Consider the following 24,930-nt stretch of genomic DNA (forward strand, 5'->3'; position numbering starts at 1 on the left):
TATATTTGTTTAACTTCTATGTTTTTCTACTGAGACAGTGCACATAAGTAGAGCTGTCCCCAGGTGAAATGGGCTACCTAGTGAAGCTATGATCTCACTCTTGCCCTGGGTCTTCAAGACTAGAATGAATGGCAACCTGCCATGATGAAGGGGATCTCTTTTGGTGACAGACTCTTAGAACCCTTCCAGCTCCACAATTCTCAAGTCTTCCTCTCTCTCTCAATAGCCACCTTCTAGACTAGGAGTCTCTGAGTGGTATAAATGGTTAACACTCGGTTGCTAGTTGAAAGGTTGGAAGTCTGAGGTCACCCAGAGGCATACTGGAAGAAAGACCTGGCAATCTACTTTAAAAAAATCAGCCACTGTGGAGCATAGTTTTACTCTGACACATACAGAGACACCATGAGTTGCAAGAGTCAATGCAACTGGACTTTAGAATAGACTTAAAATGCACCTTGAAAGTTTGTAAAATTCCCTGAGTGAACCAATCCAGGTCCATTAACATTACTGGATTCAAGGCACACAAGTAACAACAGTGTAGTTAGTCTGGGCTGTAGGCTTCTTTATCTAAGTAGAAAGCAGATCCAACAAAATGTCCTTTCTAGTCAAATGTTTCTAGCTCCTACACCTAGATACCAGCTCTTTTCTTTCAGATTCTGTGACTCATCAGAGGACGATACAGCAAACTTAGTTATGCCCATGTCTTGAATTGTCAATCTGAACTGAAAATGTGTCAGTTTTATCATCACTCGCAGACCTTAATTAACCTTTTGATATTGTCAAAATCTCATTCCCTTTTGTTCTAGAAATGAGCATTTACATGAGCATTTTTTCTTCCACTGCTTTTTCTCACTGCCTATGGTTGTACTGTTTGGAAATGCTCTTAAAAAAAGCATATTCTGAGAAAAAAAAAAAAAAAAAACGAAAACAAGCAAGAATTCTAGAAACATCATACTCCAGAATTTCTTGGCTGAAACTTGCTTATGGTTCTTTTATTCCTTGAGACTTACTCACCAGTGACTTCAATTATACGAATCACTAATTTAAAAACTCAACTCCTTCTCTTTTTTTGACTGATTCTATTCTTTTAGAACTTTCATGACTAAAACATCACATTCCTAATCTCACCTTTTATGAGTTCTCATTCTAGGCATTCGCTCTATGAGGGGGGAGCAGGGAATAACATCTTCCATGCCCCTCTATCTCTAAAAATGTAAAAAATGCAAGCCTCCAATCTGTCAAGCCTAAACAAAATTTTCTGCAATCTGTGTCTTTAACATAAGCAAACATATAATTCAAAAAAATAGAAAGAGCTTGCTTTTCTGAAGAATAAAGACATTGTGTTCCATCTTTGTGTTGAAATGCAGATTTCCCACTAAAAGGCAAATCCTTCATTTCAAAAGGTTGAATAGGATGGTACTTAAAAAAAGAATTCCAGCTGGTTAAATTTAGGGTGTTGAAAAAAGTTCACTCCAATAATATTCTTTGGCACTGGGCCCAAAGTATTTTCACTTGATGGTGAATTAGATAAATTTTCATTTCACTCTAAGCTTTTGCCTCTTAGAATGGTAGAACTTATTTAGGAGACTTGGGGGGACAGGTGCATAAATAGACAAATTATCTTAAAGCCATTTCTTTTTTGTTTATTTAACCATGTACCTCACTTACAAAATGCATGTTCCCGGGAGAAATTCCATTTATTCATTCTTGCATTCATTCATTCAACAGATATTTACCAAGTGCCTATAATGCCCAAAGCAAGGGACTAGCCTCTGTGGGTAGTACCTAGATAACTTCTATAACCATTTCCCTATAGGAGCCCTTATCTAGAAGAGGAGATAAGGCCTGAATAGAAATAATTCTACTCCAAGGTAGAAGATATGTCATGAGAGAGATACAGATAAACTATAGTGGAAATGTAAAGGAAAAGAAATAAAGGTAGGATTTTCTAGACAAAAAGAAAAAGCAGATAGGAATGCTCAGAGAAAGCCCCAGGTGTGTACAGAGAAAGTGGGGGCACAACATTAAAATTACCTTAAAATCAAAACATTGGACACCACTGCTTATTGTTGTGGAGGAGTACCATCAAGTTGATTCAAACTTTTAATGACTCCATGTGACAGAATAGAACTCCCCATAAGGTTTTCTTGGCTGTAATCTTTATGGAAACAGATCACCAGGTCTTTTCTTCTGAGTTGCTGGGTAGGTTCAAAGCGCCAACCTTTCAGTTAGCAGTTGAACACTTAATTGTTGAGCCACCAGGGCTCCTTGACAACAGAAGTTATGACCATCTAAATAAATCCTCTGAAGACTTGTTAAGTCTTCATCTTTTGCAAATTTATGTCTTCAAATAGCACATTTTCTTGAAATAAGGGACACAGGAATGTAGACAATTATAAAACTCTTTATGAAAGTTCATCTGTCCCATTTTGTTTTTCGCAGGGCTTTGAACTGGTTTCAAATGGTTTGGTCATAGACAATGGAAACAAGGACAGCATATGCACTGCATAGTAATCAAATTGAAATTGGTCAGATTTTGACCCAAACAGGATAGCATAGTGCCTAAGGCACTTGACTGCTAACCAGAAGGCTGGCGGTTCAAACCCACCAGCCACTCCTCGGAAGGAAGACTGGGCAATCTCCTTCCATAGAGATACCACCTCGGAAACTCAACGAGGGGTCGCTATGAGTCGGATCCGACTTGATGGCACATAACAACAACAAGAGGGTACAGGCAAGGAGCTCTGGTGGTGTAGTGGCTAAGGCATTTGGCTGCTAATCAAAAGGTCAGTGGCTTGAACCCACCAGCTGCTTCCATTGAAGAAAGATGAGGCTGTCTGCTTCTGTAAGGATTTACAGCTTTGGAAACCCAATGAGGGTGGTCACTATGAGTTGGAATAAACTGAATGGCAGCGTTTCGTTTTGTTTTTGGAGGGTACAGGCAGTGGTATCCCACTCAAAGATAGTGGCTGATAAGAGCTGCTTTGAAAAGTGAGTCGGGTATAGTCAACTGCCATCTTTGAGTAAGGCAACACTGCTTGTTTCCTGTTGGGCCAAAATCCAACATGCAAGAAATTTGATTGCTATACAATGTGTATGCTGCCCTTGTTTTTCCCTGGCCACGACTGAAGCCTTCTGAACCAGTTCAAAGCTCTGATTTTCCCCCACCTCATTTTTCCCCCTGATGAGTGGTAGGTGGTCTGCTATAGCAGAATCCACTGTGTTTTATTCTTCTAAGTCAAACAAACAAGTGTTGATAGCCATGTTCTTCTCTGCCTCCCTGGTTTAAACAATCTATTTCAGATGCATCATTGCCAGTATAAGATGCATATTTCCAACAAGACTATGCAAGAAATGTTGAGATTTTCCCATACTACTTTGTCTCTTCAATCATCAACTTGACCTTCCCTCCAAATTCCCCCTCCTTCTTCTCTTCAAAGCCATAGAAGAGGGAAGGGGTAACTTTATTCCTGCTAGGAGTCCTTAGGTGAGGATTTGGTGTGTGTGTGTGTGTGTGTGGTGGGGTGTGAGTAAGTACATGTGCACAAGCTTATCTCCACCTGAGATGTTTTTCAGGTTATTTGGAGGAATTTGAATGCCATTTCCATAAATGCCCTCGTCCAGTGCATTACATCATGAGTCCCACCTAGCCCACTCCCAAGATTCTTGTCTTCCTTTGGGGGATCAGTGTCTAGAGATATTACTAGAGAAAGTCAGGAATCTGAGTTCTTAATTCCCAACTCTGCCAACTCACAAGTCACTGTGTGTGACCTTAGTAAATGCCTTCCCCTTTCTGACCTTTAATTTTCTCATTTTTAAGACTGGATTTGATAGGTGATTTCTCCCTCCTGTTTCTCATGTCAAGCTGAGCCTCCTTAGGGACCAGTTCTAGAGCAAGAATACTGGGCACGGTTATGACACCTACTGGGCACCATCTTAAAAGTTGGCCAAGATGTGCCCCTTGTATGCCTGTCAGACATTAGGAGTAACCTACAGGAGAGTATGGAATCCCTGGGTTGTGTAAATGATTAATACATTCAACTGCTAACCAAAAGGCTACAGGTTCAAGGCCATCCACAGGCACTGCAGAAGAAAGGCTTGGTGAACTACTTCCAAAAAATCAGCCATGAAAACCCTAAGGACACACACATAGAATCATGTGTCGAATCAAGTGGAGGACAGACAACTGCTTTGACAGAAGGGTAAGGGGCTGAGTCTGGCCCTGAGGCTAATTCTTAGATTCAGAGAATGAGCTTAATGTTGGACTTCAACCTCCTGGGGCACAGTCTTGGAAAGAACACCTGTCTGAACTTCCAGTAGGAAACCTAGCTGAGCCTTGAGCCAATGAGAGTGAAGGTCAAGAGAGAACAAGGAAGAAACTTCCCACAAACCCAGGCTAAATGTCAAGGGAAAAGGTCTCCACACCGTGCGCCAGCCAGTCAGTGGCAAAACCAAAGTCTGGCAACCTCTGCTCACTGGACACACACAGGACTCTAAGAAAAGTAAGATTACTCCACATAGTCACCTCAAACCATACAGGCCAATTCTGTGGTCTCTGCCCTCGACCAACTTGAAGAGTTCCTGTAAAGTTGTGTGTAAACTGAATCACATTCCCTAACTGATATAATTTTAAAGATGTCTCCTCACCCTTTCAGGCTCATGGAAAATTGGCAGGGCTTCTAGCATTTTACCTTTTAAGTGCTTCTTCCTCCTCCGCCCCCCAACCTCTCTGTCAAGTAGTTAATGATCTGTAAACAAACACTTTAAATTCAGTGGGGGAGCTCACTATTTAAAGGAACCCTGTGGTGAAACCTTTTGAAAAGTTAACAATCTTTCTGTAATGTGAAAAATCACCCTCTAATTTATCAGTTCCCATTGATGAGATTTTGGTTTATTGGGCTTTTCTAAAGCGGGGCTAGCCTGCAAGGTCTATATGGGCAGAAGGGATGAGCAAAACAAGAAGCTGCCCTGGACATGTTTCTTTCACCCAAATTGTCCAGGCTCACACAAATGTGTTTGTAGACACCAACCATACCTCCCCACCCCATCCAAGAAATAAAAGACGGAAAATCCTAGTCTGGGATACCTGAAAAGCCTTGAGTTTAATATCTGATGCCTGAGGGTGGAAGGAGTGTTTTCCACTGAGAGGAAGAAAAAGCATTTGGGCTGTCATGATGGATCCGATGAGACTGACCATTTGTTTGACAAACGTTCTAAGTGATAACACCAGCCAGGGAGGGAAGGACTTGTCTATCAAAGCCAGCAGAACATGCAACTCCCAAATTACTCTGAAGAGGCCACCCCAAGTCTTTTTATCTGTGTCAACTCACAACAAATGTAATTTATGCCACCACTTTGATCAGTCTCAAGAAAATGCCAGAAAAGCTAAAAAAAAAAAAAAAAAACCAAGCTCAGTACCTGAAGGAAGACCCCTGATGTTGTCAGGTGTCCTAGGGCCTTGTAGAAGAGGAAGTCAGTGTTGGCAGGAGAGATGTACCACAAGGGAGGAGAGAGACTTGTTGGTAGATGTGAGCAGGCCTAGGCAATACTACAGCCAAGTCAGCTGGAGTATTCTGGTCTCTTCTATGACTGATCAGTGCAACTTTTCAATGAAAAATCGGGTCAAAAGAACCAATAGCCCCAAGAAGGCTCTGTCAGGATGCTTCCACCACTGACTAAGCTAAATTATTCTGCCTCCAAGCCTGGCCCTTCCAAAGGAAGTATGTCCTGGCCTTTGGAGGGGGCTTTATATTCTTCCCAAAGTACATACCTCACAGGAACCCTGTGAGGTGCAGTGTTGTTCCCGGCTCCCCAGCAAGGACATGGAAGATCGCAGAAGTATCTTACTAAAGGTCGAATACTAGTGGGGAGTGAGTGCAGGGCTAGAACTCAGAATTCTTCCACCTTAGTGGGGGTCAAGCTGTATCTGTCTATCTACTCGCCTCAGGTGCCATGAAGGTGGGCCAAGGCAGAGAGTGCTATCTAAACACTAGTCTCATGACCACATAAAGGTAATCACTTGCCTTTCTAGGATGATACAGTGGGATGTGTACATTGGAAGAAACAGGGAAGGCAGTGGGGAAGACACACATGACTGGCCTAACACTGTGTGACAATCTTGGCCAAGAGATTCTTAAAAACCAGAATTGGCCATTCTCCAGAATTAAAATCTATTATGTTTTATAGTTAACACAGAGCTGTTTGGAAATTATGAGAACTAATTTAAGGATTCAAAGCCCTACAAAAAAAAAAAATGGTCTAGCAGGTCAGGCTCTGACATTTCTTCAGGAACAAAACTAGGCTGCCCTTTCGCCTGAGGTGAGACTAAATCCAGGAGAGTTCTGGCACTGCAAGGCCAGACAGTGAGCCCTTCTTTCAGAAACAGGCCTCTGCCCACCCACAGCTCCTTTAACGTATGCCCAGGTGGCAGCTGCTACTGTCTCCTCAGTCCCTCGGCACCTTGTCCTCCACTCAGGAACAAAGCAGCCAATTGCAGGCCTAAGCCTCAATCCTTCTGACAAGAGTCCCGCAGAGCAAAGGACACACAAACACAGCTATTTAAATCCTAATTTTCTTGGCTTGATAGTTAACTTCCTGCCTTTTTACCCTATTTGTAATCCTTTGTTTTGATATCAGTGACCAACCTGGAAAGAGTTCCATGAATGAAAAGGAGATGATCACAGGTATAACTTGCAACCATTCGAGTGAGAGGACCCCAATCCAGCCACACATGGGGAGTGGGGAGCGGGGGTGGGGGTGATGAGTGACATTGGCTGTTCTCAGGTTTATTAATTCTGTTGATTCATGGGAAGTTAATCTCCAGAGTCATTAGACATCTCCAAGCTCCTCAAACCAAAAATGCACTAAATGCACTTTTTTTTTTTTTTTTTAAATCACTGGATGAGGCCACTTCCAACTTTTGGAGACCTAGGTTCACTAGGTAAAGTGGCCATGTTCCCTCTTTCTTTTCTCCATAGGCACCAAAAGGAACAGGGTTAAAGAGACACCACAATACTGGGGAGATCCCAGGATATCTTTTATTCTGAATCACTCTAAAGCCACCTGGTCCCTAAGTGGCACAAATAATCTAGAAGTTGGCAGTTCTACCTAGAGGCACCACAGAAGGAAGGCCTGGTAACCAAAGAATTCAGCCAAGAACACTCTATGGAAGACATCTACTATGCCAGACAGGGGTCGCCATGAGTCCATATTGACTCAGCAGCAACTGTTAAGGCCACCTGGGAAACAAGGTCCTGTGGTTTAGCATTCCCAGCTATACTCTTTTTCCAAGCAGTCCCAATCGTGAGGCTGACCTGGAGCCCCCAATGTCTAGATCTCTCAGGTCTACTAGGAATGTGAAAGATTCAACTCTCCCTTAACAAGCCCCTCAGGCTGGAATCTTTTTGCTCCCAGAGCCTCAACTTTCGACTGCTGGGTAGAAAGCCCCCTCTGTCACCAGCCCACTGATCTCTGCCGCCATGGCGCTCCAACCCTGTCAGGTGGTGGGGAGTGTGGACAGGAGGGTTGATGCGGTTTCAAAGAGGCCGACCAGGCAAGAACCATCCTGTACTCCTGCCCTAGCTCTAACGCAATAAAATGTCTTTTATCAATGTAATTCAAGGCAAAGAGTCAAGGGTCTGTCACCATTTTAAAGAGGCTTATTACATGGCCACAAAAATTTGCCTCAGGCTCAAACCTGGCATGTAAGGTATCAGCATGGGACAGGTTCTTTTGATTTGATTTTATTTTCTTACAAAATCTGAAAATGAAACACTTCTGTGCCTCCCTTCCCCCAACCTTTTTTTTTTTTTTTTGATTTATGGGGAGAAGGAATGAAATCTGAAGTTGACAGGTTGGGACAACTCCACTCAGCTTTCTCACTCAAAAGCTGCTTTTGTTAAATCATACTTTGCATTTATGGCCTGCAGCTCTTGGCTGAACTGACGGCTCCTCTAGTGTGGAGCAGGCTGTGGAGTTCTTGGGGAGGAGGGCCCACTGAGCTCCCTGCCTACTTTGCACTGAGGGGATGGGCACTCAGGCTCAGGTGGCATGAAGGTACCTGGTTAGACAATGCAGGGGCTTCAAAGGACATGGACTTTTGGACCCCCAGCTCTCTACTACATTTCTCTTGGATCCAGGGCTCTACATTCTTATCTACCATCACTGGTTCTCCAACTCAAGTTCAAGCCTTCTGAGAACCAAGACTACACCACTGCCCATTTTAGATAAAGAAAAGATCTTCAATAAATGCTCAGAAATCAAGCCCTGTTCAATGGACATTTATTTCTTCTTCTTGGAGAGCTGTCCTAAATGACCTGGCTGGAAGGACCCTGTCATGGAGCCTGCAAAGAGCAGGGGGAACCCTCCTTCCGGCAGTCTCAGATCTCTCCTGGGTAAATGAATCACTAACCAAGGAGGCTCCGAGTCAGCCTTGACCCAGTCAGTCAGTGATCACAGCCCCTTGAGAGTTCCTGCTGGCCCACCAGGTTCACAGTACTATTTTGGTAATCTGTAATTGCATATTTACTCAATGGTTGTTACAGACAATCAGGTTAATAATTCACCTTCCAAACGAAGTGTAATTACACAGTTAGAAGAGTTACAATGGATGTCAAATTTCCTTCTGAAGAATTGGTCTCAATTATCTGATCTAGATCACTTTCCTCTCCCCTTTCTTTTTTTCTTTAATGCAATCGCACTGCCCTCTATTCTCATCCTCTACCTGTACTCTCATCTGCCTGCCCCAAATGAAAGAAAAGTGTGAAGTCCTTAAGTTCAAATAATCCTATATGAACCTAGAGTTTTGTTCCACTAGAAGGGCAGAGCAATAGGGCTGGGGAGCTGGCTGTGGAAGGCTGGTTGAAAGCTGCTGGATGACCTCATCCACCCCCCTGCCACAGACTTGGGAGCACACCTGCAGCAGCCCATACCTCCTCACCCAAGTTGCAGCAGGGCCTGGCATAGCCCCATGAAGGCCACAGCCCAGGGGAGAAAGAGCACAGAGCGTGAGCTCTGTAAGGTGGGAGTTTCCCAGTCGAATGACTGGCAAATGTCCTGGAATATGAATCAATAGCCCTGAGCTTAGCAGACAAGCCCAGGAGAGATTCACTTCCCACCCAGAACCCTATGCCCAAAGCCAGACACCCACCTCTGTCTGACAACGCTAGAGAGTATGAAGAGAGAAACACTTACATTCTAGAAACAAAATGGGGCAAGGGTCCTAGGAAAAGTAAAAACCATCAGAACAATGGCAGTCAGCCTCACCTCAGTCTCTGAAGAGCTAAGCCATGCCCTTCACACCTCTGCTCTGTGGTGTTAACACACTACACCTCACCCACCACAGGGCATAACCATGGTTTCATGGTGAACGTAGTTTTTGCTCCCCAATAGGGCAGTCTGGTCAGCCAACCTGGAGCACCTGGGGCTAAAACCAGGACTGCCAGGTCCCCGAGCTGCAGGGCCTGCCAGGGAAACCAAGACAAGACTGGGAGTCCTTCAGTATGTCCAGTGAAGGAGAGGGGATGAGGGAGGGTGGCATCCACTGCTGAAGCCTGGCTAAGGGTGACTACAGCATTTTTTCTCCATTTCAATAGAATACAATGCTTTTAAAAATCATGTTTTTGATGAGCCTCCCTCTGCATCTCTCTCTTTCTCTCACACACACTCAGCACACACATGCACAAACAACTCAGGGCTCTTGTGTTTTAAAAGGATTTTTCCCCACAGATGAGATTAATTTTCTAACAGACCTCCAATATACTTTGTTATGGGGGGAAAGCCTTTTGAGCACCATGTCCTGGAGTATTAAAAGCCCAGCATGCTGTGTAAGGAGTGAACTGGGAAAAGCCCTGAAAGACAGACATCCCCACATTCAGGAAAATTCTCATACTCAGGAAACCCACCTAGACACAAAGAACTTCTCTGCAACCTCTGGTCAGTTCTAATCTTGGAGCCCAAAGAATGGAGGAAGGACTGATGTTTCCCAGCTAAGGGCCTGCCTGTCATTTCCAGACCCAATGTCCTGTTCCTTTGGGGTCCTAACTCAGAGAGGGAGGCAGGTTTGTAAAGGGGGGGATTTCTGTACACTTGGTCAGTTGTGGACCACTCTGTCTAGAGAGTTTAGCTTAGTTCAGCTTTGTTGTTGTTTGCTCAGGTTGTGGTTTCTTTTCCTCCATTAAAAAAAAAAAAAATTGGAACCATATTTCTGTTTCATGGACAGAAGGAGAGTGTGCAGTGGAGGAGGTGTGTGGGGAGAAGGCTGATAGATGGAGCCGGGCCGAGAATATCTAGAATTGGAGAAAAGTGAGAACTGGCGCTTTTTCTTGGCTTCCAAACAGTTGCAATTTCCACTGACACTGCTTCGTTCCTGGGCACCAGGCACAGAGAGTGGGAAAGGGGCATGTGACAACTTCACCACAGCCCAGGATTTGGCATTTCAATCCACAGGAAGCAAGAGGAATAGAGGGACTTCTTATTTATAGATTTGCAGATGAATTGAATGAGATAACCAAAATGTACTTCTCATGTATCTGAAGGAGCAATTCCATTTTCAGACTTGGAAAGTTTCCCATAACAGAGCATCATCCGACCCTGAAAGCACACTGCATCCCAAGGTTAAGATCAGTTCCCTGAACACTGGCAGAAGACAGCTGCTTCGGAGGTAGCTCAAGAATTCTACTTTGAAGGACAAGTTGGTCCCACACTACATTTAACTGGATTCAGTTCATCTGATTATACAGTGCCTTGCTTTCTGGAATATGTAATCATCTCTTTCTGATGACATTTTAAATATCCAACTAGACAAATAATTGCAGCAATAATTGATAGCAGAGTCAAGTTGAAAGATCATTGATTGGCAGAGTCCCCACCAAAACAAATGTTCTTCTTTCAAATGTTACAGGAATGAGGCTTAAATCTAACTTTTGCTGATAAATGCACAAAATCTGATTTCCTGATAAAGGCATTGCAACAAAACCTGCCCTTCAGCCTGTGATGGCTTTGTGAGGTACTTGAGAAGACTTGGGCAACAAGATATATTATTTTATGCCCCAGGAATAATTGCAAGGATGGTGCGGGTAGAGAAGGCATATGAAGTGTTGTCCCTTGATGCTGTACTTCCTGAACAACAATGCTAGCCAACAATCAAGGACCACAGCCCTTCCCTCTCTAATGTAGATCCCGTGCAGAGGAATGGTCTTGATCGGGGAACACTCCGAAAGGAAGACAAACATGATCCGCTTCATTCAGGCCTTTGAAAGCTGATTTAAACCAATGCCTCAAACTGAGGCTCACACACTCTTCTCCTGTATATGGTGCAAAGAGCCCTAGACAAAGCCCAGAGGCCAGGGTTGCCTCCCCAACTAACCTCAAAACAAGTCCCCAGGTACAGCTGCGGTTCCCTCCAGCCCCCTAGTCTGTTTCTGCATCCAAGGTAGAACCCAAATTAATCTGTTTGTGTCATGCGTTTTGATAGCAATATTCAAATCATTGCAGTTTGGAGCATAGCTTTCAACAAGTCAGACCCTGTGGAAAGCTGCAATGGTCTGAGATAACTCATGGAAGATACAAGTCTCCGCAAAGCATCAAATGCATGAGCTGGCATATTAGCAGACACAGAAAATCTAAAACAGAAGGTGGATCTGAATGCTTCAGCTAGCAACAAAGGCAAGGATTCAGGGGTGGGGTCTGAGCATTTACCCAAACCACCAGAGTGAGGATTTCTTTTTCTTTTACTTGCTTATTCTTTTCTTTCTTGCTTGTTCATTCTTCCTTCTTTTTTTGGTGGTGGGGGTGTGTGTGTGCCTTTTTCCTCCCTTAACACTGAACAATTACAAGCGAGTTAGTCTCATAGCTTCTGTTAAAAAAATAAGAAGCTTGTCAGATGTAATGACGATCTGCACCGTGACACTCACTGCATCTGAGGGGGCTTGTCAAACAGCTTTCCTCTAATGCAGAGCTCCTCCGTTCATTAGAAAGCTCTCAGATTTTCTGCAAATGCAGGTCACTCTCAATGCTCCTCAGAAGCAAGGATGGCAAGACTTCTTCATCTCGCTTACTTCAGACATGTCATCAGGAGGGACTGGTCCTGGAGAAGGACATCATGCTTGGTAAAGCAGAGGATCAGAGAAAAAGAGGAAGACCCTCAACGCGATGGATTGACACAGTGGCTGCAGCAATGGGCTCAAACACAGCAGTGATTGCGAGGATGGCGCAGGACTGGAGAGTGTTTCATTCTGTTGTACAGAGGGTCACTATGAGTCAGAGCTGACTCAACTGCACCTAACAACAAAGGTAATCGACAGCTCATGCTTTTGATGCTTCACCTGTGACAGCTGCTGGGCTGCTCTTCCAGGAGCTGGCTGGGTTGTCCAGACTCTTGACAGTGTCAGAAACCCAGCAACCATAGCTACCTCTCAGGAAGTTACACGGGAGGTGACAGTGGACTCATAGTCTGTTTGCCCACCCTGGCCAGCAGCCTGGTAAAATACACATCTACATTCTGCTAAAAATAGCTCAAATTTCAATTCTCTATTCCCCGCTCTCCCTCTTTGACTTCTCTCTTCCCTCTGTCCTTCTCCTTTCTATCTCTTGCCTCTCTCTTCTTTCAGATCCTCTCTTCCTAGCATCTCCCTTCTCTCACCTTCCCTCCCTTTACTCTCCCAAAGTAAAGGGTCTTCTGCTGCTAAAAACACTCACTCTTCACCAGAAAGGGAAATCGATTTTAAAGATACACCAGGTTGCTTTTTTATTGAAACAGCACTGATTGTGGAACAGAAACTCCCTCCTCCTTGGAGAAAAAAAAAAAAAAAAATATATATATATATATACATATATATATATATATATTTCCTATTTTTCTACACCAGTCAACAGCTGTACCAGGTGAGAGTGAGGTCAAGCCTGCACTCCAGCCTGGCTCATGTTTTTTCTTACGGGAAGGGGGGCCTTGGAGGGGCAGAAGAAAGGTGGAAGAGGGAAGGGAAGGATAACAATTCAAGCAAAAATGCATATGGTTGAAGTTTTCTGCCCTTATCACCATTCCAATGTAAGGCCTCAAATTTATAGGAATTTTCATTTATCCATAGCTCACTATGAGGTATATATGATAGAGAGGTGTGTGCACGTTCACAAACATGAGTGCATGAACAGATATACTCTCAATGTGACCAAGTTCAGGCCAAAAAGTCCTGTGGCACTTGCTTAGGACTTGGACAAAATCAACCAGTATGTAAGCCAAAATAGGAAGTATAAAGGCTATTTGTACACTACCATCGCCATCACTCCAAACAAGGGTCAGCCCAGGAAGAATAAGCTACTGCCATATTTTCTAAACTTGCCTTATCTCCCCAAGCCAAGGTCCAATTCCCTAAGCAGCACAGTTCTTCCTTGAGGTCCCCTGCGAACAAATGCAAGAGGGCTAGAAGGTACTAGGAATCTGGCCTTGCAGTTGTTGGCTTATGAAATGGAATGAGATGGGATGTTATGATAGACTGATGGACTCACATAAGCCCAGAATAGGTTAAAGTCATAGCCAATGGGCAGAGTGGAACAAAATGACCCCTGCAAGCACTCCCAGGAGCATCATCAATAGCCGCAGTAGGCTACTAACCCCAGCAGAGTCCAGGCCTCCACCCCTCCACCTGCATCCTGCTGCTGCCAGCTTGGTCATCTGTTCCCAGACACCAGTCCCAGGAAAGCCCTGTGTGCTTTTAAGCTAACTAAAAACAGCAGAATTGTCTGAACCAGGGCAGAACCCTTGATCTGTTAGATGCTGCCTGTGAAATAAAAAGAAAAAAAACCTAGACCTGGAAAATAATGTGGCAGCTCATTTAAAAAGAATAACCCTCCATCCAACATCACAAAACTGATGAATATTGGGTTCCTAGGAAGCTGTCCCAGCAACCTAGATATGAGAGACAACGCTTACTATTCTGGGGTGAGAAGTGACGTTACCTTTCACTCGGGACTATCAAACGTGGTCTATAAATACTAGCATTGCCCCCTTGTGATCAATGGGCTGAGCCCGACCCATAGAAGTCAAGGGTTTCCCTAAGTCACATAGCAATTCCAAGTCCCCAGATGTACCCCTTCACCAATGAGATAGATTTGTCTAGAAATATATATCACTAGCTATGACTCCCATTTTTTTAAATGAGGCATGGGGAAGAGCTTGCACGTTTTAGTGTTTTCGTCTCCCACTTTTTTTCTCCAATCTTCTGCCCTGGCTCTCCTCCTCTACCACAAAAAAATATCTGTTTAGTATATCTAGGGATCTATGTCCAGGTCTACTCAAGCTCTCTAAGACCCTTGTTCTATCAGCAGGTTCAAGAGTAGAGGACTATGAGTGGTAAAAAAAATTTTTTTGGAAAAAAATCTTGAGGGACATCAAGGTGAAATGGCATAACATAGTCCACAAAGACAACATTCTATATCCAACTTTGGTTAGTGGTGACTGTGGTCTTGAAAGCTTGTAAACAGTTACCTAAGGGGCAATGATTGGTTTTTCCCTGTCCAGAGTAAAGAAGAATGAAGAAAGTCAAAGACACAAAGAAATAGTCCAAAGAACTAATGGACCATGCAGACCCCATCCTCCATGACCTTGAGACCAGATCTAGATAGTGCCCAGCTACCATTAGCAACAGCTCTGAAAGGGATCACAACAGGAGGCTTGGATGGACAGAGTGGGAGAAAAACGTAGAACAAAATTCAAAATCATAAAAATGACTGGATTTACTGGTCTGATTGAGAGTGGTGAAACCCAAGACTAGGAAGGACACTTAGACATCCGTCAAGCCTAGAACCGAATTCATACCCATGGCTCAACTTTCAGCCACACAGTAGGCAGGCCTACAAGATGAACAATGACATTGAGGAGGTATACACTCCTTAAAACAATCAACCATACAAGATCAAAAGGGCAGCATTTGTCCAGGGATGAAGTTCAGAAAGTAGGAACAGATAGAAAGAAGAACAAACGGAAACGGCAAACACATGGAAGCAGTGAGAAGAGTGCAGTTACATTGTGGGGATTGCAATCCATGTTATGAAACAAAATGTGCATGAATTGTTGAATGGGAAACCAATCTGCTGTGTAAACTTTCACTCAAATCACAATAAAAAGTTAAAAAGCATATGTTAAGAGAAAACAAAATATACTAAGTAAAAAAATTTGGGATAGTTGCACACAGTGAACAAAATTGATGTCACTGAATTATACACATAAAAGTGGTTGAAATGTTTTTTTACATATATTTTACCACAATGAAAAGGAAAAAGAGTAGAGCTAGTCTCCACTCTGAAATGGATTTGAAGACATCTTGGGAAGGCTGGTGCTAGGGCTTCTGGTCTCATCATTCTGTGGGTGGGAACCATGACTTCCAGAGAATGACTTGTGATTCATTCTCTCCCTGACACATCAAATCAAAACATCTATCACAGCAATTTACCAAGTGTGTCGTCTCCACACAAAATTAGAGAATGAGGTGGCCAAATGCTAAGAGTTAACTTTATGCACATCTGTGTAGCTAGGTACTAAAGTGAGAAATTCAGAGAAACTTATACACATGTCTAAACACACACACATACACATCAGAAGATATTTTCTAAAGACTTACCAATCTAAAGGTTGAAAGAATATGCACACCCGTGTTCATCACAGCACGATTTATAATAGCCAGAAGATGGAAACAACCTAGATGTCCATCAGCTGAGGAATGGATAACCAAACTATGGTACATACGCACAATGGAATACTATGCAACGCTAAAGAATAATGTAGAATCTGCAAAATACTGCATAATGTGGATGAACTTGGAGGTCATTATGCTAAGTGAAATAAGTCAATCACAAAAGGACAAATATTGTATTAGTCCATTATTGTAAAAGTTAAGGAAAGGTTTATCTATTGGAGGAAATTTTCTTTGTTGGTTTCCAGGGGTGGGGCGGGGAGGGGAGGCTGTTAGATAGATAGAGATAAGTATCGATTTTGGTGAAGAGAAGTGCAATGTACCAAATGTGAGTGACCAATATGGCACCACTGAGGATGAGAAAGACATAGAGAGGTACATGGGAGGTACAGACAACAAATATGAACCCTTTTGTACATGCAGTACTGCGTTGTCAGTGAAGGCAAACATGGGTATATAGATGAATAGATGGGTGGACAGGCTAAACAATTAGGTATGTCTATGAAATGGGGAGGGTATCCAAGAACATATACAGGGTTGGCAGACAATGGTCCTGTAAGTTTATGTGAATGATCCGAATTCCCAGGTATATAGTAGAGATGATAAGGGGCAAGGTTGTGGTCACTGCTTGGTCACAGCCAGCTACCCAGAGGGACAGAGTAGTTGAACCTGCGGGCTTGGGACCATAATCGCAGGGGACATCAAGCTCAATTGGCATAACATACCATACAAAACACTGTTCCACCTCCTACTTTGGTGAGTAGTAAAAGCTAGCAAGCTGCCATCCAGATGCAACAATGGGTCTCTCCTTGTCCAGAGCAAAGAAGAATGAAGAAAACCAAAATTCACGGAAACAATTAGTCCTAGAGACTGGTACACCATCTGATCTGCAGCCTATACAACTATGAGACCAGAAGAACTAGCTGGTGCCCGGCTACCACTGTCATCCACTTGGAAGGGGATCTATGTAGGAGATCCTGGATAGAGAGGGAGAACAATGTAGAACAAAACTCAAAATCATTTGGAGAAAAAAAAAAAGGTGGGGACCAGGTTTGCTGGTTTGATAGAGCCTGGTGGAACCACTGAGACTATGGCCCCTAGCTGCTTTTCAGATCTGGAATTGAACCCACACCTGTGGTTTCCAGCCAAACAAAATACAGGCATATGAGTTGAACATTTACCTTAAGTAGATACACTCCTTGGAGGGAACAATCATGGGAGAAAGAAGGGGTGCTTATGCACAGGGAGACAGCTCAGGGGGCAGGAGTATATGGAGGGATGGACACAGGGAAGAGGTAACTATGGGGAGGAAGTAGGAGGGGAGCTGTTGCATTGTGGTAAACTGTGGTCAATGACATGAGACAAAGTATATGTGAACTGCTGTATGGAAAGTGAATTTGCGCTGTAAATCTTCACCCAAAGCACAAAAAAAAAAAAAGATCGAAAGAAAACGGCTACATCAGGCCCAGAAAAATAACTTACAATTTTTCCTTTCTGCAAACCACAAGTCCAGGGGTAGACATGAAGGCTATGGGTTTTGAAATAAATAATACACAGACATGGTCAACATGATGGATTATTGCCAGAAATACGGAAGCTCCAACTCAAAATCAAGAAGGGCCTGGACGTTTTTTTCAGGAGGAATACTAAGACCTTTATGGCATTAGATGGTTGGCCAAGGCATCACAGTATGACAGAAGCAGCCCACCATCTCAGACTGACCACAGCCTTTACCGAGTGCTGTTTCACCCATCGCCCGGTGAATGCCACTCACAGGCTGCCTGAGAGGAGACACTCAGCCTCTCATCCTGCCTACTCACTGCCCTGCCCTCCGCTAACTTCCCCTTTAAGGTATTCTCCCTTTTCTTTTCCCTGCTAACAGGAATGTAATCAGAACAACTTAATATTCAATTTCAAAATTAGTATTCTATCAGAATCAAAAAGACTCAGAAAATTCAAAGCTAAGGCAAACACCCTTCCTATAAATCTAACTTAACTATTCAAACATTTCGTACTTCTATAGAAGGTCAGCAGTTTGAAATAGATGTGGCAGTTTGCTTCCGTAAAGAGTTATAGTCTTGGAAGCCTTATGGGGCAGTTCCATCTTGTCCAATAGGGTTCTAAGAGTCAGAATTGACTAGATGGCAGTGGCTTTCCAACTCCCTTGGTATAAACAGTTTTCCTGCTTTCAATCCTTTATTTGCCTATTTGCCAAGATCCTTCACCAGAAGGCAGGAGGGGAAAGACAGCACTATACTCTTAAGTGTGTGAAAGACTTCTAACCTTTTATCCATGTAATGATCTACCTAGTATAATATTTTGCTTTTAATCAGTGAAAGAGTAAGATAATTTGATATCCTATAAAACTCCCTAACCTGTATTTTGCTAGTCAATTAGGCAGTCCCTTAACGTTAATGTCAGCCCAGCCCCTATTGCACCTCCAGTGAGGCTTTGGGGTGTCTGTAGCCCCCAATAATGCCACACACCAAGAAGTTCAGGAGAAAACTCCATGCAGGAAGCTGTGCAATGGGCAGTTACTTTTTTCGTCATCTGTATGGAAACTGTTTTCTCAAATGGAGATTATATTCCCTTGAGATTCTTCCAGAGGGCTATAAATAATAGAGCATACTAATCAACATTATATATTTAAAAATGAATACAGAATCGTATTAAGGAAAAACTAAATTACACTGTTAGAAAATCCAAAGTGGAGATGGGGGGGGCGGCATGGAAAAAAAGTCTGAGCCACCTCCCACCCCACTTCCCCATTAAGTTATCCTTATTCTCTGGCAACCAAGCCAGCCTTTAATAACAGCATTCAAAGTAACCATTTCTCATTCTGCTATTTATGAGCGATGGAATGTGAAAAGAGGCTTAATTTTAATGCAGTGATTTCCCCGTCAACCATTCTAAGAAAGGTGAAGACTGGAAATTTATGAAGCTTTTATGGGAAACCTGGATAAGAATTTTGTCTATGTGAGGAGGAGCATGGACATGCAGCACAAACACAAAATATGAATGTTCCCAATTCCAGCTGACAACATCTGCATCTAAAGGTCTTCTGACTCAGTTTTCCCATCTATAGATGGAATCCTTTCACAAACTCTGGGGAAGGATTATGAGGGTCAATCATGTTAAACTCACATAGATTTCTCTTTTTGCTATGTCTTCTGACCTTGGTTTTAAAAACACAGTAATAATAATACTCAAAATGCATTCTCATTATGCAGAAACATTAAAATTATCCTGGAAAAGTTTGTTTTATTGGCTGTTAAGAAAATGTTACTTTCCTTCTAGCAACACGAGGAATTAATCTGAGTATTTCACTAAAGCCCATAAAAGATACCTGAGTCATCATTTTAACTGAACAATTTCTCCATGAATTCAATGTAAAAGAGGGGGAATAAGATGGCCTCTGTGGTGTGTTGGGAAATGCCATTGTGTTCTCCCCAATTCTCTCCTCTGTCCTTAGCAATCCAGTTACAATTTGACAGCATTTAAGGATGACAGTACTTGAGGTAATAGGACAATGTGTAACAGGATTACAGCAAATGTGAAAGAAAGGACACACGTAGGTACTGTCATTTAGGTAATGTCATCTATGATCAGTTTTTGTTTCATTTTTTGCTGACACAGAAGTCAGTATCACTCATACAATTCATTGTAAACCCTGTTATGGCTGTAAATAGTTTGCTTCCCTGATGAAAGGAAACACTTATTATACCGCAGGGGATTCAGTGAAACTTTCTTGCTTTGGCTGATGTGATAATAACACAAAGATTTCAAACCATAGCCAAAGATTCAAAAATAGCCTGAAACCACTACTAACCAAAATGAATTCATCTTTCAAGAAAGAAAGAAAAAATTGCTGTTGGTCATAGGACAACAGGTGGCCTAGAGGTTCCTGAAGGACATCTTAGACCCCAAAGAAATTGTTGCTTTAGAAAGTTTTGGGAAGATAAAGTGGAAACAGCTAACTAAATTCACATTGGGGGAGCCAGTAAACACCAGCCTACCCACCAATGGAGTCCTTGCAGTCACTTACATTATTTCTCATTCTATTTCTTTCATATCAGTTTGTCTGTACAAAACCAAACCAAACTCACTGCTGTCGAGTCAATTCGACTCACAGCGACCCTTCCTTGGGTTTCCGAGGCAGTATCTCTATGGAAGTAGATCACCCAATGTCTATTTGTTGTTGTTGTTGTTGTTTGCCGTTGAGTCAGCCCTGACTCATAGCGACCCCTCCTTGGGTTTCCGAGGCAGTATCACTACGGAAGTAGGATTGCCCAACCTTCCTTTCAATGTCTATAGCACCTCCAAATACAAATAATACAAGCCTTTGGAATCCAGTTCTACTCTACTTTTTAATTAATTTCTGTCACAGTGAGGTTTTTGTTTCTTTTTCTCCCCAGAGCCACCAACTCTTCTCGAAGCCATTATTCCTTTGCAGTGAACATACAACTGCCCTGCCCACCATTAAAACAGCTTCCTTATTGTCCAAGACAAGGAGCTATGCTGTACGCCAAGTGATCAACCACAAACAAAAGCTTGTTTAGCCAACACTTGTCTCAAAAGAAAATCCTGGCTGAAAAAGGAAGTATTGCAAAGGACGCTGAGGAGATGTCCTGACCATTTCAAATCCTGGGCTCATTAAGATCTTTGCTTTCCTCAAGTGATTTTCTGTGCTTCCTTGGCTCATACTCTGAGTCCCTAGACCCCCCTTCTCTATCCAATTTTATCGGCACTCCTTTTACTCCATCCAAAAAAAGTTTGTTCAAATTCAGGCTAGCCTAATAACCCCACAAAGTAAGAAGATATTATTAAAGACAGCTCATAAGGATATGAATTTTGGTGCCTGCTTTGTTTCGTCAAATACCATCTGAATGATAAACATCATCATAAAAAACTATACATGACCTGAATACTTCCCCCAACATGGATGGACTGGAGAAGAAGAACAAGTGGAAACCAGCGGGCACTTACTTCCAAACTTCATTCTTGCTCACACTCTATCCTTACCACGGGTGAAACTAAAATCTTCCAAGATTTAAAAGTTCCTCTATATTCATACAGATCCACATGCCAGCCTCCTACAGTGTGATTCCATTCTGCTTGTAATAGAAAACCCTACAAAATCAACTGACTCTCCCCTGGAACATATATGTTAACAGGGGAGAATTTGGCATGAAGAATAATACAGAAAGGATTCCAACAGCTCAGCCCACCTCATCCCATGCCCTGTAAAGATCCTCGGTTAACATCTCCTACAATGCTGCTTTCGTCTCTGCTCAGAACATTTCAACAGCCTCCCATGGTCTACAGGATGTGGTCTAACTCCTTAAGCTGTTATTCCAGATCTCCATAATCCAGCCCCCAATTCCTTTTCTAATTTTAGCTCCCTTTACACACCAGTGAAAATATTCTGCTCAAGTCAAAATCCCTTCCATTCTCATTTCCCTTCTGGCTTTCCTTCCTCCTCTCTGGCATTCTGGAATCCTGTGCATGCTTCAAAACCCAACTGAAGGTCTGCCTGGTCACCTTAGCAACCTCCAAGCTCATTCTGTGTATCACCCCTTGACTCAGAGCCAGGCTTACACTGCTGGCTACCTCTCTATACCTCTACTTAATTCTGTGTCTTCCCAACAAGCTTCCTAAGTGAAAGGACTGTATCTTCTACTTGTTTTTATTTCCTCCAAAGAAATAAGCACAGCATGTGACGTAGCATACACATATATCCTAGAAATTCAATAAATAGTAGTTAAGTGGCTGATTTACTGTCCTAAGAGGAAAGTTACTTTTCTAAATATTTCTGTTCATGATGGTAATTTTAACCATCTCAGCACCCCAGAACAGTTCTTCTCTGATATCTGCTTGAACTTACTGATAAAAAGAGGCAAGCAGCAGTAACATGTTATGCTACCCAAAGATTAGCATTAATATCCACCCTTCTTTAAACAGCCACCACACACCCTGGGGAAGAGAAGTGAAATGCATGTATGTGCCAGGCTGATGGAGTCTCACAGTCAGAGTTACCAAGAAATAACGACTTTTACATCTTCCATATGTGAAATCCAACTTCATGGTTGTGCAACTCTAGAGTTGTATTTCAATCATGGTCATCTGCAAAGAAGTTATGTTCAGCACAAGCACATGCTGAGTACAAAAAGCTAACTCCTCAAGACAAACTTTTTTTTTTTTAATTGTGCTTTAGGTGCAAGTTTACAGAGTAGAGTTTGTTTTACATTCAACATTTTGTGTACATTTGGTTTCACTCCCCAATTACCATCCCCAACCCTAACCCACTCTCCTCCCCTCCCTGCCCAGTAAGCCCCTGCCACATGCCCCTCATATGCACTCCTGTGTGTCTTGCACTTCCTCCCTGTGAATGTTGCCCCTCTGGTGTCCCGTGGTAAATTGCTCCAAGGGATGCATCTCCATAGAGTATGTGAGTGCAGCACCCTGGGTTGAGTGGTCTGCATGTATGTACATCTCGTTTACTGTTGGGCTGAGAGCCAGCCCCTCAGAGTGAGTTTTATTCTAGGCCCAAAGCATATCTCAGGACCATAGTATTGGGGGTCCCACCAGACTCCATCCAACCAGTAATTCTGGTCATTATTGTGTTTTTGGATTTTGTTCCATGTTTTTCCTCCCACTCTATCCAGGATCTCCAGTTTTGATCCTTTCCTGAGTGGTTGGCATTGGTAGCTGGGCACCACCTAGTTCTTCTGGTCTCAAGGGCCATCATGTCCTAGGACTGATTGCTTCCAAATTGCTTGGTTGGTTTTTATCTTTTTTGCACTCTTCTTCACTTCCGACGATAGGAGACCATTAGCTGCATCTTAGATGGCCACTTGAAAGCTTTTAAGACTCCAGTTGCTACTTATCAACATAGGTTGTGGAACAAGATTTTATGTATTTTATTGCGCCAATTGAGTCTGGTGTCCCCCAGTACTATGGTCCTGAGTCAGCAGATCTGTTGGATCTCTCTCCTACAGTGTCTGGCTGTCTGTGAGGGATTGCTCTATCAAGACATACTTTTAAAATTCTTCTAAATCCAGCACCATTAAAAAGGGCTGGTTGGTCATAATCATCCTGTTTCAGATGCCCGACAACAGCAAACACAGACATCTTTGGCCCCATTAGCTATTGGGTGTGGTTAAGGGAAGTTCTAGCAAAACAGTAAAGCAGGCAACAGCTAATTTAAGTATTATTTTCAAATAATATTATGTTATCCGTGTTATGTTATCCAATAATATATGATATGCATAATATCATGTATTATGAAAATATAATGTTATCCACAAATTCTTCAGGCTGGGCTGACAGTCTCTATCAATTTGCCCTGAGCCTCCTTACTCCAGCTTGCCAGCCAAGACTTGGAGTCAGGCCATGTATCCATGTGGACCTGAGACTACACATCCATGGAGGTATTCCATCTTAAAGACCAAATCCACACCGTGCTTAGCACTCAGCCAGGGTCAGAAAAGGCACTACACACAAGTCTGCCAAATAAATGAGTGAAGTTCAGATATCAAGGAGCTCTGAGTCAGGGCCAACTTGATGGCACATAACAACAACAACAACCTTGGAAACTTTGCATGAGAGACAACTTAAAGAAGATGGACGTTAAAAACAAACAAGGACTCTCATCTTACAGGAATTCACCAGACACTGACACAGTTGGGACCTCCACTGAAGGAAAAGGTTATCTAACAAATAAGACTGACTCAGGTTCCTCTCCTATTTAAAAGCCTGCTGGGATTCATTGCAATAAATGCCCCCACACACACTTTCTCTTTCCCTCACACTCACAGGTGCTTAGACATTTCTCACACAGACACATAATTTCTTCTCATAGTGGATAATCCCATCTCAGTCTGTCTCTGTCTCTCCCACAATCATTACCAACTTCTATGAAATCTCAGAATCCAAAGAACATTCTGATTTCTCTGGTACCTCCTTCAGAGGCAGTGAGAGTTGTGAGAAGGACCCAAACAGTTAAAGGGTCTACAGACAGCCAACCTTCCATGCTTATCCAAACAAAGTTTTTGTTTTTTTAACTTTATTGATGTATAATTTGTATACAATAAAATTCACTCATTTTAAGCATAGTTTGATGAGTTTTGCTAATTGTAGTCATGTAACCTCCCCAAATCAAGACATAGAACATCTCCATCATTCTAAAAGGTTTCCTCTTGCCTCTTTGCAATCAACTCTTTCCCAAGTCCCATGACTCCTAACAATCTCTGATCTGCTCACTGTAGTTTATTTTTTTTTTTCTAGAATGTTATATAAATGGAATAATATAGTCCAGTCTTTTGTGTTTGATCCTTCCATGTTGTTGTGTGTATTACTATTTTGTTCTTTTTATTGCTGTGTCGTATTCGATTATATGGCTGCCCAAAAGTTGGGCAATCTACTTCCATTGTGATACCACCTCGGAAACCCACGGAGGGGTTGCTATGAGTCGGGTCTGACTCGACAGCATATAACAACAACAACAACATAACTTATTTACCCATTTACTCACCTGTTGATGAGCATTTGGGTTGCTTGTTTTTTTCTTATGAATAACGCTGCTATGAACATTTGTGTACATGTGTTTATATGGACATGTGTTTTTATTTAACTTAATACCCAGGGCAATTTAAGTTTTGAGAGCACAGAAAAAAGTTTGAGTGTTCAGGGGGCTCCAATGTTGTCACCCTTCATCCTAGTTCCCATCTCCCAGAAACTCAACCACAGCCCTGATCCTAACCATCTGTTTAGCTCAACTACAAAATGTCACCCTATTCCAAGCAGAAATCTCTCTACTATTCTCCGTAAGTGATAGGAGGAGACCCCAAAACCTTCTTACCCTGGACATTCACTTGACTGGGGCCCCTTCTGAGGTATGAGAAGCTATTAATGGTGGCGTTTAGAGCCCCCACTAGGTTGACCTCCTCTATGGAGCTGACCTGCAGTGGAGGGTGCTGGAGACAACTTCCACTTGCCAAAAGGCCCTGAGAAGAAAGAAGACAACATCAAGGTATCTCTCAGATGACACCCTCAGGAACATCTGCTGCCTAGTTTTGTAGGCAGCAGAGAATCAGGGCCCAAAATGAAGCCCCCCCCCCTTACCTCTCTCCCGCCCTCCTCTGCTGGGAAGGTTAGGGTGGGGGAACAAGGGGTGAACGGGAAGCTGAAGGATCCACCAAGGAGCCAGAGCCTTGGGACTAGAGCTCTGGTGGTACCAGCCAGA

At 42.8% G+C, this 24,930-nt stretch overlaps 1 protein-coding gene across 1 annotated transcript in view; it reads right to left on the reverse strand.

The window, feature by feature from the left end:
• The window catches only part of BCL11A (BAF chromatin remodeling complex subunit BCL11A), a 109,946-nt gene that overhangs the window by 22,751 nt on the left and 62,265 nt on the right, over positions 1-24,930 (reverse strand). The gene's annotated exons all lie outside the window — the stretch shown is intronic.

This window comes from Orycteropus afer, unplaced genomic scaffold (assembly GCF_000298275.1).
Source record: "Orycteropus afer afer isolate SDZICR_OR568_19922 unplaced genomic scaffold, OryAfe1.0 scaffold00046, whole genome shotgun sequence".
In the NCBI taxonomy this organism is placed as follows: Eukaryota; Metazoa; Chordata; class Mammalia; order Tubulidentata; family Orycteropodidae; genus Orycteropus; species Orycteropus afer.